This window comes from Ascaphus truei, chromosome 1 (assembly GCF_040206685.1).
Source record: "Ascaphus truei isolate aAscTru1 chromosome 1, aAscTru1.hap1, whole genome shotgun sequence".
NCBI lineage: Eukaryota > Metazoa > Chordata > Amphibia > Anura > Ascaphidae > Ascaphus > Ascaphus truei.
In genome coordinates this window covers 429595683-429612418 of record NC_134483.1, presented here as the reverse complement: position 1 = coordinate 429612418, position 16736 = coordinate 429595683, and positions in this window count along the sequence as shown.

Genomic DNA, 16736 nt, shown 5'->3' with positions numbered 1-16736 from the left:
GTTTGTTATCATGCGCATGGGAAGGCAAAAAACGTCAAAAGAAATCCGACTGTCACTACTGAGTAAGTACAGTACTTACTGTATTGTCCTCCATAACTCTACCAACGTCTTGTTGGTAGAGTTATGGAGGACGATACTGTAAGTACAGTACAGTAAGTACTATAGACACAGACACAGACACAGATCGTGCCTCTAAGGTATATTGAGGGCTGGCTACATGTTTATGGTGGTGCATACCTGCTTGGAACAGGAGGGCCTGAGTCTCCCGCGTTGGTGTGGGGGATAACAGGGCCAGGCTTCTGGGGTATATGCCTCCATTCTTTAGTGGTTGTGGTGCAGCGCCTCCATTCTCTAACGAAACCTAGGGGATAGGTTGGAATCTTCCCAGAGAAAGCCCTGGTCCCAGGGTGAGAGATTCCAATCTCACACACAGTCTCGTTATAAAAGCAGTAATGGTCTTTATTGTACTCACAGCAGATCAGTAGCAGAACACAGCAGCAGCAGCAGCAGCAGCAGCACACAGAACACTTTAGACACAGTGGACAGGCTTTTCCTCCTTCTCCTTCATCCTCAGGATGGGCTGTCTGGGGGCTCTTTGCTCCCTGCCTCCACACCCAGCCCAGGGCGCTCAGGGTGGGGCTAGTTCTTCCCTCACCCCCTAAGCAGGGTGAAGGGCACTGGTCCACTTATTGCTACTAGGCCCTACTCCACAGGAACCTAGCTAACTTACTGCTCTGACTGTCCAGTCAGGCACTCCAACACTAACTGCCTGCACACAGACAGGAACTGCAACTAAGTTTAGTCAGCCCCACCCCTCATGATGTCAGCAGGCCCTCCTCTGTGTCTATGCCTTCCCACACAGATGCCTACCTCCATCAATCACGGCAGGGCTTGAAGCAGGGAAAATCCATGATAACTACTGGCGGCCTGATATTAGCAGGGCTTACACCAGTAGAAGAAAGATATATAGCCCCCATTACTTACCGGGGCTACAAGTATAAATTTTTTGCCATTCTTACAATCAGTCACTAGCTTTTTAAGTCAACTCTACAGTAATATACTGTACTGTCTTCTGTACTTTAGGAGGTGGTGTCATAGTGTAATCATTTCAAAAGATTCTGTTTTCTTTGAACTAATAATCCTGCAGTTTGAGGGGCTATTTATTTAATATATTCATACTGTTTACTGTAGCGCCCAAAGTGTACTCACAGTACAATAAGTGCAGCAGCAACATCAGACAATAAGAAATCTGTGCGCTATTGGGATGCTTAATTTGCCTACTGTAACAAATTGTTCTGTTTTTCTTTACACATTAGGCGAACAGTCTTCTGGTGGACCAAATAAGTGACGCGAATGATGAGACGTGTGCCACAAGGGTAAAGAATGCACTAGAGGCTACTCACAAAATAAAAGCATCAGAGACCAGTATCAGGTTGATGAGACAGAAATTGGGATGGCAATATGGGCGTTTTAAGTAAGTACAGTTCAGTATACTGTACGTCACCCATGCCCCTTTTTTTTATGTTAGGCTCCCTCCTAATACAGTATCATACTCTACTGTATGTCCAGCATTTAGTGGCTCTAACATTTTTCCTTGTCAATACAGAGCATATCCTATGATAAGGGAAGCCAACAAAATAAAAAGTGTGGACCAGGCACGGGCATGGATTTAAAGTGGCGAGACTTTCAATGATGTCATCTTTACAGATGAGACAACTGTAGCGCTTGAGAGGTTTGCCCATTTTGGATTCTACAAAAAAGGATGCGTATCTCTGAAGCCACATCCCAAGCACCCAGTGAAGATGCATGTGTGGGGTGCCATCTCTAGACAAGGACCAGGATGCAACATTATCTTTGAGGGTAAAATAATGCACAAATACACATGCTGTGGCCTTATGCACTGGACAGCTGTACTATATTCAGTATTTTGTACCCTGTTACATTTTTTTTCTTGTTTCCAGGAATCATGAATAAAGCGTTCTTCCAAGATCACATAATTACACATGTTGTTGAATACATAAAGAATGATTTCCCATCTGGTCACCGGTTCTTCCAGGACAATGTTCCGAAACACACAGCATCGACGGCTCACATTCTTGCCAGCGGTATCAACTGGGTTAAGACGCCAGCGAAGTAAGTTGGGTAACCTTTTCGCATTGTTTTACATAGTTTACTGTATTTCTCCTTACGTAATTCACCTTTTTTCTCCCCTCCTACTGTATTACAGATCTCCAGATTTTAATCCCATCGAAATGGTATGGCATGAGTTGAAGGATTATATCAGAAAACTGTAGGAAACCGTCCAAAAAGGAAGCATTGGAAAAGGGGATACTGAATTTCTGGAACAATATACTCAACGTAGCCAGATGTAATAAATATATTGATCATATTGCGACTGTGTTGCCTATTGTTATACAACGTAATGGCCAGGCCTCGGGAAAGTAATAAGGCACAGGTAAGTATGATACAGGTAAGTATGGACCTAAAAATAACCATGTCTGCATTTATTGTTTCTTTTCGTTTTCAGAACTGCCGCAAGCAAGGAAGGGGGGGGATGTGTAAGATAATAGTATGGTGTTCATGTACAAACCAGCCTGTATTGTATCTTACACAAACCCCCCTCTCCCACCTCTCTCAGTAGTTACTGTATAGAAATTCGTGTTTGCCCAAAAAAAAAAAGTTTTTAAAAAAATCTTTTGAAATAAATACTGTATTGTTATTGTTTTAACCATTTATTTCTGTTAATCAGGCACAGGTAAGTATGATACAGGCACTTTACTGCACTGTAAGTAGTATGGCACTCAAACTAACCATGTCTGCATTTATTGTTTCTTTTCATTTTCAGAACTCCTGATGAAACCAAGGAAGGTGAAACGCGTAGAGTGACGCTGACCAACCAACCCCACGGCAGACCGTAACCTCTGGATTCTGATGACGTCATTTCCGGTATCGTTGACACGCATCCGTGAGACACACGCCATACCACAGGGGAAGCAGAGAGACTTCTGATCCTGCTGCCGAGATCATATCTGTGAGATCTAAATGCCTGTTACTACTTTTTATCATGTGAGTGCATTGCATTATACATACCTTTATAAAATTTGTATACAGTCTGCGCTATGTTTAGCTCTTTTGTCTAATACTAAGGTTACCAGAGTGTACATCTCCACTAAGAATCTATCCATCTACACCGCAACTGGCGGATAATCATCCAAAAGATACCATTACGTGTATATATTCCATCTCACATTTGTGAGTATTCTACACATTGATTCTAGGATAACGTTTTTCACTTTATTATAACAATACTGCACCATCAGAATATTTCTTTCTGTTTCCACATGTTTGTGCTTCCCGATGATCAACTCTTCAACTCAAACTAACCATGTCTGCATTTATTGTTTCTTTTCATTTTCAGAACTGCCGCAAGCAAGGAAGGGGGGGGGGGGGGGGCAAGGAAGGGGGGTGTAGAAATTCGTGTTTGCCAAAAAAAAATATGTTTTTAAAAAAATCTTTTGAAATACTGTATTTTCAGGGCTGCAGCCACCTCTCTCCCCATCTCGCAATGCCATAACGAAGAGAAAGACAAGAGCTACTGTATTGTATTTTTGTACTGTATTATGCATTAAAAAATAAAATCTATTTTTTAAATCCATCTTGCTGACCTGAAATTCTTATGAACAGTTCAACAAATAAAGCATTGCACTTCACATTAGTTTGGGAAAAAATATATATAAAAACAAAAAATGCTTTTTAAAAATTATTATATTTTTATTGTTTAATCAATCAGTTCTGTTAATAATGCAATAAAATGCTGTAGAAAAATACTATTTTCCTGCATTAAGGATTATCCAACATTTCTTCTGCCCAGCTCATGATAATCATGCAACAGTACATTTACGTTAATGGCTCTTTTGGAGGGCTCTGTTTGTGTTGTTGATAAGCTTTGAACTTCAAGTTAACTTGTTTTGTTACAGTACAATAGCAGTTTTAGAAGGGCTTGCTTAGCTCAGTCTGTATCTCACACAACATGTTAATCTTATTACTAGTGTGGGGGGAGGGAGTGTTGTGTTGAAGAAAAGGCAAGTTAGAAGGGCTTAGCTTATCGCACTTGCGCATGCGTGGCATGGTTTGTCTGAGGTGTTGATAAGAGGTTGAAATCCTTGAGACATGTGTGTGTGTGTGGGGGGGGGGGGGGGTGATGGCTTGTGCTAGCTGCATGAAGTTTCAAGCTGTAGTTCAAAGATATATTCTCAACAGGTCAACTACAGTATGCCACCCACCTCAGAAAGAACATATATGACTAGTGTGGAATTAAAAAGCAACAGTACTGTTTGATTCTCATAATATCCATACTTGCTATGCAAGCCATGGCGATAACCAAAAAAAAAAAAAACACGTTATACAGTACAGTATATATTTTTAAAACTTGAACTAACTTCCAAATGAATGGGAAGTTATACACGCATGCACATTAATAATCAACAAGGTCCCAGGTCCCAACCAAAGAGAATTACACGCAGGAGCAGAACGGTGAGAGCAGGCTCGGGAAGATTAATGCAACCACAAAGCAAAGCATTTGAAAATGGATGGTTTGTCAGAGGTGTTGATAAGAGGTTGAAATCCTTGAGCCGTGTGTGTGTTGGGGGTGTGAGCTGTGCTAGCTGTATGAAGTTCCAAGCTGTAGTTCAAAGACATATTCTCAACAAATAAAAATCACAGTACTACATTATGCCACCCACCTCAGAAAGAACGTACATGACTAGTGTGGAATTAAAAAGCAACAGTGCTGTTTGATTCTTATAATATCCATAATTGCTACAATATGCAAGCCCATGGTGATAACCCCCAAAAATATACAGTATACTGTACTTCATTTGTAAAACTTGAATCTCAGAATATCCATACTTGTTTTTGCGGATTTGCGAACATGTTACTGTAATACAGCACATGTTTTTTTCTTTAATAAAGTATATTATTGCTTATTTGATTATACTACAGTATTGCAGACATGAATATCGCACACTGAACGTGTGTGTGGGGGGTTAAAATCATAAGCCGCACCCCCCCTCAAAAAAAATATTTTTTTGTTTAATCAATTATTTCTGGTTTTTATTTTCAGTACTGTACTGTACAGTAAAGCAATACAGAATCAAATGCAACCATAATGAATGAAAAGACAAGCCTGTACACGAATTATTGTATTTTTGCATTTTTGTATGATTCATTACCTAATAAAATTCTAAAGAACAATTATTAATGATTTGATTCAACTACTAAAGTGTGTGTGTGTGGGGGGGGCCAGCTTTGAAGGCCGTATGGTAATCTTATTAACAGCTCTGTGGGGGGGAGGGGTGTTGTTTTGTTGATAAGCAGTGAACTCCAAGATGACTTAGCACAGCACAATAGAAGAAGCTTTGATGGGCTTATGGCGCGCATGCGTGGCAGGCATCACAGCCGATTTCAGCCAACATGGTAATCGTGACATTGAATTGCTATTGGATTTTGATGACAACAACTCGCGATTGCCCACTTGAGTTTCTCGACGGTATTGCAGAACACTCTAAAATGCCATTTTCTAATCCGGACAAAACGATAACCAAACCGCGTGTTTAAGTTGGCACGATTAAATCAAATTTCGGGCAATTGAATGGGTATTCCGATCTTCATACCGCGTTAATCGTTCGAATAGCGGCCGCTGCATCAGTAAATAACCATAAGCAAAGCGATTGAATACAGGAGAACGGACCAATCTGCAGTAACTAATCGCTTGTCTGTGTGCATAATGTATTGATATTTTAAAAAAAGAATAAAATACGGCAGCTGTACTGTACCTTCACTATAGACTTTGCCAATCGGTTGGCGCCGAGCCATTGCCAGTTCCGTATTCTTGATTTTACACATAGTTCACAGGTGACAGCGGGCCTGCTACACCTGTAGTTGAGAGCTGATGAAGCTGGAAATCTTTTTGGTACATGCAAGCTTCTGGTTTCTGTACGTGAAATCTTGCTCAGGCTGAAGGTATCATGTCTGAGAAAGATAGCAAGGGTTGCCGGTCACCAGGTTTTCACTGACGGTCGGACCGTTATTGTAAGCCAGTGCTGGCGCTGTCGCCGGCGCTGGCACTGTTATATTGCTGGCCTGGGACTGACGAATCCTAGTTGGTTTTACCATGACCTTTCGCCTAATGAAGTCTCCATGATCAAAGATACTGGAAAATCTGGCACAACACACCAATACCCTCTTCTAACTTGTGTGTAGGAGCAATACGAAAAAAACATGGATGGATACATAACTTTTTCCTTATTGCACGCTTCCACACATGAGCATCTGGTGAAAATTTGTAAAAGTCATAATTTGAGATAAAATATTGATACATTTGACTAACTGTGGCCATCTTATCATCTTTAAAACCAGAGACAGAACATGAAACACAGACAGAACTCAGTGCACATCCAATGAAACTTATACACGGTACAGTGCCTAAATATATACATATAGATATAATTTGAATAAAATGGTCTTTTAGTTTAACTCTTTGGCAGACCACATCTCAAGGGTACCTAACACTAATATAAATTCTTAATAACCTGTGCATCCTCTGTGACATTTATATGCTTATATATATGTTGTGGTTATTTTGGGGGTTCAATATGAGCTTGTAGGAGTCCTGTATGTTTTACAATTCTTGTTCAGCTGGTCTTAGCTGATTGGAGGTGGCTCCTCTTACCTAGTTTGAAGCTCACCCCGTCCACTTTTAAATGGTTAAAAGCTCACTCCATTGCATCACTCACTCTCAGGGAACTTGCTTGCTTGCAGTTTGATTGTGACAAATCTAATACAGAGTGCTTTTCTTGGTAATGTACAGGTTAATAAGAGCTTCAATCAGACTTAGAACTATGCAACCAATTTTGACAGATTTATTATAAATCATTCTTCCTGGTAATGCACAGGTTATTAAGAATTTATATTAGTGTTAGGTACCCTTGAGATGTGGTCTGCCGTAAATTGGCTCAAGGGCTTACAACACTTTGGCCAAAGAGTTAAACTAAAAGACCATTTTATTAAAATGATATCTATACATATATATATTTAGGCACTGTACCGTGTATAAGTTTCATTGGATGTGCACTGAGCTCTGTCTGTGTTTCATGTCCTGTCTTGTTTTAAATATATATTGCCATGCTCAGTAGCACTCCTCTGTGACACTTATATGCTTATATATATGTTGTGGTTATTTTGGGGGTTCAATATGAGCTTGTAGGTGTCCTGTATGTTTTACATCTTATCATCTGCGGCATTAATTGCGTACCATATTAAATAAGCGTACGTTATGTCGGGCTATTTACACACGTACTGCGGCGGTGAACTCATCTCAGAACTCTCAGAACAGGAGAAAACCAGTACTGTAATGTAAAAAAGACACCGTGCATTGAGTTTTTATTATGAAACGCCTACATTGATACAGTATTGTAACTTCTTCAGTTCCAAGGTCAATTCACAATGGACCACTGTGTTTTTTTTTAAACACCTGCAAGTCAACACATTACTGTACCGTACACATTAGAATTCATTAGAATTCATGAATATCTGCCACCTGGCAGATACGCGAAGAATTTCCCCCCAATTAAATCCAACCATTGTAATTAAACAGATCAACCATGGATAAGCCGCAGGTGCTGGGCGGCACGAATGCGGCATGAATGCGGGGATGCCCAATTTATTGCGCATGGAATACAGAAGATGCTGTCGCTACGCCCCTGAGAAGTTTTAAAATAAATGCTGGCACAGCAATATGTGTGATCCAAATCCTAATAAGATATCCCGAGCTCCTAGGAGCAGCGAACTTGATCACACGGGGGCTATACTACAAGTTAGTCTTACTGACGTAAAGATATGAATGTTTTCATGCAGGTTTATATTATTTTAAAGGCTCGACCTCCCTACAAGTTAAAGTTAGGATCGTGTTCAAGGAGTGTGAAGGCAATAATGTTCTCTCTCTTTAATAAGGGTATCTTGTCTACTAACTATGATGCAGGTTCTTGGGGCTGCGGAAGGGCGGCCGCAGGTATAACATCACGGGTGCTAAACCCGAGGTTTTGTTTGACTCAAGCCATTTTTCTGGTCAGGCATGAGTCCTAATTATTGGAGCCACTTAGTGACCTCCAACGTTTCTCCTTTAAAAATGTTATTTGTTATTTGTGTTGTTCCTTGCCCTCATGTGTGTCCCCTCCCTTTCCCAGTGGTGGCCAGGTCTTACGGTCAAAATATTGTATTCTCCAATACATGTACTGCTCATTTCCATACCCATGGATATACAGGGTACTTTCAAAAGATAAACGATCTATACACAACCACCTCCACAATGGGCTCCCTTTAGATCATATCCCATAATGTTAAAGGGCTCAATAGCCAGGCCAAACATCGTACGTCCTTTTCTAATTATAAAAGAGAGCGAGCAGAGGTCATCTTTTTACAAGAGACCCATTTCTCGAAAAGACGCCAACCAACTTTCTGACATAAACAATTTTCCCAGGTGTTCGTCTCTTCGGCGACAGTTAAAAAGAGAGGGGTGGTGTGACAGGGTGTAGTCAACCCCTATCAGTTATGCCTGGGAAACATATGTCTGAGTGCTGCATCCAGCACTCAGAAGGTTAACTCAGGAGGAAGCTAGGTAATCAGGAGGTAAGCTGACACCTGATAGCCAGAAAGGTAGAAAATAATCTTGTTACTGGCAGTAGCTGCCTGCCTTAGACCAGAGCACACTGCTATGTGAGCTGTTAGCCAGAGGGATTTCACCAAAGTCACTACTTCAACCAAAGTATGGATTGTTCTTTTGTTTTTCCTGACTGCTTAAAGTACACTTATGGTTTGGTTATGGTCTAGCCAGCCAGCCTGCTAGATAGGCCTGGTGTGTTAGTCAGATCTCCCAATGTGGAACAGGTTTTGTTTTGGTTTGAAGGGACAGTGTACCCACATGTTATGTTATGTTATGGAGAAATAAAGCCACTGAACGTTTTCATTATCCTGAAAGTACACGTGTGGACTGTTCCCTGACCTCGGCTACAGGCCGTCCTGCCACAGGTGGTGTCTGGGATGTCGGACGGCCCCTGTATCTGAAGGGCCACACAGGAAAAAAAAATGGAGAATTTTTTTTCTCAGTTCCTTGAGCAACAGCTCCAGCTAGCAGAGAAGCAAGCTGAGCACCAAGCAAGCAGAACATCAAGCTCAGCAAGCTGAGTGACATGCCCAGCAAGATGAGCAACAGGCCCGGCGGGAGGAAAAGCTACTCCAACTGCTAGTCGAAGGCCCAGCCCCAGGCAAACCAGAGATTCCAAATAACCCACCGGTGATGCTGCCTAAAATGAAGCCAACCGAAGACCCAGAGGCATTTCTCCTCACTTTTGAAAGGGTAGCCACTGCCCACGGCTGGACAGTTGATCACTGTGTAACGACTCTGGCTCCACTCCTCATAGGAGAAGCTCAGGCAGCCTATCAGGTTCTTCCAGCAGACGAGGCCATGGACTATCAGCAACTAAAGGCTGCTGTTCTGGATCGCCTAGGCCTCACTCCAGAGACCTACCGACAGCGGTTACGGACAGTCAAATATACAAACAGAGACAGACCCCGGGTCGTAGCCCACCGCGTAGTAGACTTATGTACCAGGTGGATACAACCGGAGAAGCATACCAAGGCAGAGATCCTTGAACAGTTTGTGCTCGATAGTTCATACAGATACTGCCCCCCTCCTCCCGCTCCTGGGTAAAAAGACACGCTGCATTTTCCCTGGATTCAGTGGTCCGCTTGGTGGAAAACTTCCTTGGCGACGACACCCAACAGGATAGCTGGGAACAGTCCGTGCAAACACCAGTTGCTTCCGGTGATACCAGAGGCAGGAGAGCAGACAATCGAGGGGTCTACAACCCACCAGCTCGGGAGATCCAGTCAACCCGATCGGAAGACCCTTTCCCATCTCGCAGGGTTCCTGGTACAAACTCCCGCAGAGACGCCCGTCACGGGTCCGAGGCCATTGGATCAGTCAAGGGAGGCTGCAACCCACAGTATTCCCCGAGAACCTGGGCTTCCGTCACCCATCCGGTAGAGAGGATGCCACCACCAACCAGAAGGGAGGATCCCATCCAACAGCGGAGAAGTCCAAACACCGAACCCCGTCGAGAGCTTCCGCTGACGACCGAGTTTGCGGACTCAGGAGATGATGAGATGGACTGTTCACATGGCAGAACCACTGCCACTGCTTCTCTCCGAGGGGACCACAATCCGTGGTTAGTCCCAGCATCTTTGAAGGGGAAAATAGTAAAAGCCATGCTGGACTCGGGATTTGGAAAAACCCTGATCCTAGAGGGCCTAATTCCAAGCAACAGACTATCCTATGACTCTCCTTGGAATATCGAGTGTATCCATGGGGATACAAAGAGATACCTGATGGCGAACATTCTACTGCGTATCAAGGATCAAGAGGCTTGCCTGCTAGTGGGAGTTGCTCCCTGGCTACCGGCTCCTGTTCTACTTGGCCGAGACTGGCCATACTTCGAAACATTGTTGGCCCCTACTCCTACGGCGCCTACTTCTCTGGTACCGGAGAAGCCCGGAGACTTGTTTCCTTTTTCCCCAGAGGTTTTCCCCCGTAGACACCACGTCCCAAAGACACGTAAACAGAGACGGGCGGAAAAAGAGGACTGGTTAAGAAAGGCTGGGACTCTTGGTAACATTAGTCAGCCCAAAGGACTGCAGGTCATGGCCGGAGATGACCAGGGTGGAGAACAGATAGATATGGGAATTTTGCCAGACCTACTGCACCGACACACTTTATTCGAGCAAATACCCGGTATGTACCTGGCAGATACCTGGAATGCGCCGCTCCTCACCTCTGACAAGCCCCGTTGCGTTTGCCTTCCCAGCCTGGGTTCATGCCTGGCTGATGGGCGGCTGATTTGTTAAATTATAATGATTAGGATTTAATAGGCTGCAATGCTTCGCGTGTCTACAAGATGGCATAAATTCATGAATTGTAATGCAGTATATATATATATACTGTGCAGTATTGCAGCCAGCGGGAATAAAATGCTTCAATCCCTGCCTAGAAAATAACCCAATATACTCGGGCAGAAAACAGTCACAAACCTCAATACACCCGGGTATACCCGAATTCGTGGGACTAGCCGAGCTCGAATAAAGTGTGTCGCCAGTGTAGATCTTTCTGACTTCCGTCAGAGGCAGAGGGAAGACCCATCTCTGGCTAGACAATATGAGAAGGTGGTACAGGTCAACAACAAGATAATGGATGAACAAGGTGTAAAAGTGTTTCCACATTTTGAACTGTTGAATGACATCCTATATCGTGTGAATAAGGTTACACAAACAGGGGAGGTCATTCGACAGATGCTAGTCCCTAAAGGGTTGATTAAAACAGTGTTCACTCTAGCCCATACTCTACCATGGGGTGATCATTTGGGCAGAGATAAGACCACGGACCACATCTCGTCCTGGTTTTACTGGCCAGGCACACATAGTGACATCATGAAACTATGTGAGACATGTCCTGAATGCCAGTTAACTAGCCAAAAAGGACAGAAGCCGGCTCCCTTGGTCCCTCTGCCCTTGGTAGCCGTCTCATTCGAGAGAATTGGGGTAGATCTGGTGGGACCTTTAGAACCCTCTGCGAAGGGACATAAATTTATACTCGTTGTTATAGATTATGCCACCAGATATCCTGAGGCCTTCCCTCTGAGATCAGCCACTGCTAAACACGTTGCTCACAGGCTGTTTGAACTGTTCTCTAGGGTAGGACTTCCCAAGTAATGTTAACTGATCAGGGAACAAATTTCATGGCAAAGTTAATGCAGGATGTCCTGAAGTTATTGGAGGTAAAATCCGTCCGGACCTCAGTCTACCATCCTCAGACTGATGGATTGGTAGAGAGGTTTAACCGTACTTTAAAAACCATGCTTAGGAAGTTTGTGGACACTGAAAAGCGAGCTTGGGATGAACTTCTCCCTTTCCTGTTGTTTGCGGTACGAGAAGTTCCCCAATCATCCACAGGCTTCTCCCTGTTTGAGCTCCTATATGGACGCAAACCTCGGGGTATTCTCGATCTACTGAAGGAATCCTGGGAGGAGGAGCCCTCCCCCTCCAAGAATACCCTTCAGTATGTCATAGACCTTAGAAACTGCCTAGACATGATAGGTCAGTTTGCTATGGAAAACTTCAAATCTGCTCAAGAACATCAAGAGAGGCAGTACAACCAAAATGCCCGCTTGAGGGTCTTCCAACCTGGGGACCAAGTGATGCTACTACTACCGTCATCAGAGAGTAAACTCCTTGCGAAGTGGCAGGGTCCTTTCCAAGTTCTCCGCCGCACCGGGGAGGTGAACTATGAGATCTCTCAACCAGGGTCCAGGAAGGGTAAACAAATCTACCACGTAAACCTCCTGAAACCCTGGAAAACCATGAGATCGCTATACATCCACCCTCGGGAAGGAGAGACGGATTTGGGTCCACAGCCTCCAAAGGATAGTACGTACAATGACCATCATGTTCCCATGGGAGGGCAGTTAACAACGGAACAAAGGTCAGACCCACTAGAATTATGTGACCAGTTCCCAGATGTTTTTTCTGAGCTGCCAGGGCAGACTGATTTTGTGTCCCATAGGATTGAGACAGAACCTGGCGTAAAAGTACGGTCCCGTCCCTATAGATTGCCAGAGGGCCGAAAAGACCTGGTAGAGAGGGAGATAATAGACATGTTGGAATTGGGCGTGATCGAGGAGTCCCACAGAGAATGGTGTAGTCCTATAGTGTTGTTCCCTAAACCAGATGGGAAGGTGAGGTTTTGCGTGGATCTGCGAAAGGTAAATGCTGTATCCAGATTCGATGCATACCCAATGCCTAGGGTTGATGAATTGCTTGACTCTCTTGGTAAAGCAGAGTATATCTCAACCCTAGATTTCACGAAAGGATATTGGCAGATACCTCTAGCGGAAGAATCCAAATGCAAAACTGCCTTCGCCACCCTTCTTGGTTTATACCAATTCATTACTATGCCCTTTGGGTTACATGGGGCTCCAGTCACGTTCCAAAGGTTAATGGACAAGGTACTATGACCCCATAGGAAATATGCCGTGGCCTACTTGGATGACATTGTCATCTATAGCAGACACTGGCAGTCTCATATAAAAAGGTTAAGGGCAGTCCTAACGTCCTTAAGAGAAGCAGGGCTCACTGCAAATCCAAAAAAATGTGCCCTGGGTAAATCCACTACAAAATACTTGGGCTATGCCATTGGGGGAGGGATAGTAAGGCCACTAGCTAGCAAGGCGGCCACCATAAAGGAAGTCCCCACCCCACAGACAAAGACACAGGTCCACTCCCTTTTGGGGTTAGCAGGGTATTACAGGCGGTTTATCCTCAATTTTTCAGAAATATCTGCACCCCTAACAGATCTGACAAAAAAGAGTGCCCCGACCCAAGTTAAATGGTCTTGGGAGTGCCAAGACGCCTTTGACATGCTAAAAAAGTGCCTGTCAGAGGGCCCCGCTCTTCGGAGCCCAGATTTTAAAGAGCCCTTCATCATCCAGACGGATGCCTCAGAGGTAGGACTGGGAGCAGTGCTGTCCTAGCAATTTGATGGTGTTGAACACCCCATACTGTTCATCAGCCGGAAGCTGTTCCCAAGGGAAGTGAGGTATTCCGTCATTGAGAAGGAGTGCCTCACTGTAAAATGGGCAATTGAGGCCTTGAGACATTATGTCACCGGAGTACACTTCCCCCTGGTCACTGACCATGCGCCCTTGAAATGGTTAAACACCATGAAGGACACAAACTCAAGGTTGACCAGGTGGTATTTGGCCCTCCAACCCTTCTCTTTTGATATACATCATAGACCTGGAAAGGACCATGGAAATGCTGATTTTTTGTCAAGAGAAGGAGTGGAGGGTCGGGCTTCAGCTGTGTGGGACCCTAGCCACACACAAACAGGGGAGGTATGTGACAGGGTGAAGTCAACCCCTATCAGTTATGCCTGGGAAACATATGTCTGAGTGCTGCATCCAGCACTCAGAAGGTTAACTCAAGAGGAAGCTAGGTAATCAGGAGGTAAGCTGACACCGGATAGCCAGCAAGGTAGAAAAGGATCTTGTTACTGGCAGTAGCTGCCTGCCTTAGACCAGAGCACACTGCTATGTGAGCTGTTAGCCAGAGGGATTTCACCAAAGTCACTACTTCAACCAAAGTAAGGATTGTTCTTTTGTTTTTCCTGACTGCTTAAAGTACACTTATAGTTTGGTTATGGTCTAGCCAGCCAGCCTGCTAGATAGGCCTTGTGTGTTAGTCAGATCTCCCAATGTGGAGCAGGTTTTGTTTTGGTTTGAAGGGACAGTGTACCCACATGTTATGTTATGGAGAAATAAAGCCACTGAACGTTTTCATTATCCTGAAACTACACGTGTGGACTGTTCCCTGACCTTGGCTACAGGCCGTCCTGCCACAGGTGGCCATAGTTTTCAATAACCCCCTTTCAACTAGACCTCAAAAAGCAGACAAGGATGGGCGTTTTATTCTTCTGATGGGACAGATAGGGGTGTCTGAGGTCACGTTGGTCAATATCTACGCCCCTAACTCAGAAAGGCCCTTTTTTAAAAAAAAATCGTTGACCTCATCCAAAATACTAGCAAATCGGTTGAATGAGCATATGACGTACTTAGTGCACCATGATCAGGTGGGATTTATCCCTTCTAGACAAGCCACAGATAATGTACGTCGTATTGTAGATCTGACGCATTCAGCGAGTATTGGGGGCACACCACTCCTATGCTTCTCTCTACATTCCGAAAAGTCTTTTGATAGGCTCAACTGGGACTTCCTATTCTCTGTTCTTAAGCATATGTGTTTTGCAGGTCGCTTCCTACTAGCAATCAGATGTCTTTATTAACACCCCTCAGCTAGAGTCACATGTGCTGGCCTCATCTCTAATAAAATTCAAATAACCAATGACACTAGGCAAGGGTGCCCCCTGTCTCCTCTGCTGTTTGCACTCGCTATCAAGCCCCTGGCGGCTTCCATCAGACTGGACCCCAACATCTCAGGGGTGACTATTGGTAACAGCAGCTATAAAAAATCATTATTCGCACACGACGTATTTCTGACCCTTTCACGCCCACTGATCTCTCTCTAAATCTATTTCAATCCCTCAAGGATTTCGGAAGCAGATCGGGCTTCAAAATCAATCACATCAAATCTGTGGCATTGGCGGTTAACTTGCCCAACGATACAGTCAAGCTCCTAAAACTCAACTTCGATTTCTCTTGGCAAACTTATTATATTCCCTATCTTGGAATCAATATAACTAAATCATATGATACTCTCTACAAATTCAACTACACCAAACTAATTAAAAGCCTGTAGAAAAACTTAGAAGCATGGGGTAAATATAATATCTCATGGATAGGTTAAAATTGCTACGATTAAAATGAATCTCCTTCCACGCATATTATATTTTTTTCGCACTTTTCCTATTAAGGTTCCGTTAGGTAATCTTGAGGACCTCCAATCCAACATCACAAAATTTATATATAATAAAAAGCGCCTAAGAGTCAAAAGAGAGGTACTTTATAGACCCACGGTGAAGGGGGGGCTGGGCCTCCCCAGCCTACTAAGATACTATCAAGACTCCCAACTGAGTCAGATTTTGCACTGGAACTCGGAGCTGCAAACAAGAGGCTGGGTGGATATAGAGAATGCATTGTCCAACCCACAATACAACGCTCTTATGGTTAACAAAATCTGGCAGGCCACCGAGCTCTACCTCCCATGCAATAATTAGACACTCACTAACACTCTGGGATTGCTTGAAATTCAAATTTACAAAAACCTGCTCCCCCATGATCCCAGTTTTTGGTAACCCAGATTTTGACCCAGGCAGACCTCTAAGTGCATTCCAAGCGTGGCGGACAGCTGGGGTTACCAGAGTAGGAGACCTATTCTCAATTACTGGGCTTACGCCCGTCCCAGAACTACAAAAAAAGAGGAACCTTCCACCCACAGAGATATTCAGATACCTACAGATTAAGCATTTTGTCACTCAGTTCCACAAAGGGAATGATCCCCCTACACACACATACAGTACTTTGAATCTTTATTTATGTACAGATCTCAAGAGAGGGGCTTGACTTCTGCCCTATATTATTTCCTTATTATCTCTGGGACAGATTTCAAATATTTTCATATGCTAAAATGGGAGGAGGAGCTCGGCGATCCCTAGACGAGGAGGATTGGGCTGACATTTGGGAGGCTGCGGCAAAAAAATTGATCTGCACTATGGTTAAAGAGAACTTCTATAAATTATTATATTGCTGGTATATGACTCCAGTCAGACTCCATGCAATATACAACTCCTATTCACCGACCTGTTTTAGAGGGTGTGGGCAAAATGGCTCAATATCACATATCTGGTGGAATTGTCCGAAACTGTTTCCACTACGGAGACAGGTCTACTTGTTTATCAATAGATTTCTGAATACGAACCTGAGACCTGGCCCTTGGTCTGCTCTACTAGGCAGACTAGTACAAGGCATGTCTAGAGCCTCATCCAAACTAATATCCCATATCATGTAAGCTACAAGATGCTGTATAGCGGTTGCCTGGAAAAAACAGGAACCCCCCTCTATGGCAATGATAAAATGCAGAATATGACATATTGCTATGATGGAGAAACTCACAGC